Source organism: Priapulus caudatus, unplaced genomic scaffold, assembly GCF_000485595.1.
Source record: "Priapulus caudatus unplaced genomic scaffold, Priapulus_caudatus-5.0.1 Scaffold888, whole genome shotgun sequence".
Classification (NCBI taxonomy): Eukaryota; Metazoa; Priapulida; class Priapulimorpha; order Priapulimorphida; family Priapulidae; genus Priapulus; species Priapulus caudatus.
The window spans coordinates 65,276-65,968 of record NW_014577949.1 but is presented as its reverse complement, the minus strand read 5'-3'; positions in this window follow the sequence as shown (position 1 = coordinate 65,968).

Here is a 693-nt window from a genome sequence, read left to right as displayed (position 1 = left end):
CTAAAGCGGGCCTTTTTATACAACTTTGGCCGAACCACGTGACTTAAGTATGTCAGTTTCATCCACCTAACCTGGATGTCTTTCTTTACTTTCGATAGGCGGGGGGGTGACCACTGTGCATACTGCCTTGGCACTAATGAGGCGGGTGACTGATTAGTCGTCCGGTGTAGTGCGAAATTTCTGACTTGCGAAATATCTGAGATAGCCCCGCCCCCCTATGATATAGCATATAGGATGCGTATGCGCACTTCGCATATATGCTCAAATATGGCAATTTCCACTTCAGCTAAAACACCAGCTGGTGGAGGAGGAGGAGGGGGAGAAGGGAGAAGCTGGTGGAGGAGGAGGAGGGGGAGAAGCTGGTGGAGAAGGAGGAGGGGAGAAGCTGGTGGAGAAGGAGGAAGGGGATAAGGGAGAAGTTGGTGGAGGAGGAGGAGGGGGAGAAGCTGGTGGAGAAGGAGGAGGGGAGAAGCTGGTGGAGAAGGAGAAGGGGGAGAAGGGAGAAGCTGGTGGAGGAGGAGGAGGGGGAGAAGCTGGTGGAGAAGGAGGAGGGGAGAAGGTGGTGGAGAAGGAGGAGGGGGAGAAGGGAGAAGCTGGTGGAGGAGGAGGAGGGGGAGAAGCTGGTGGAGAAGGAGGAGGGGAGAAGCTGGTGGAGAAGGAGGAGGGGGAGAAGGGAGAAGCTGGTGGAGGAGG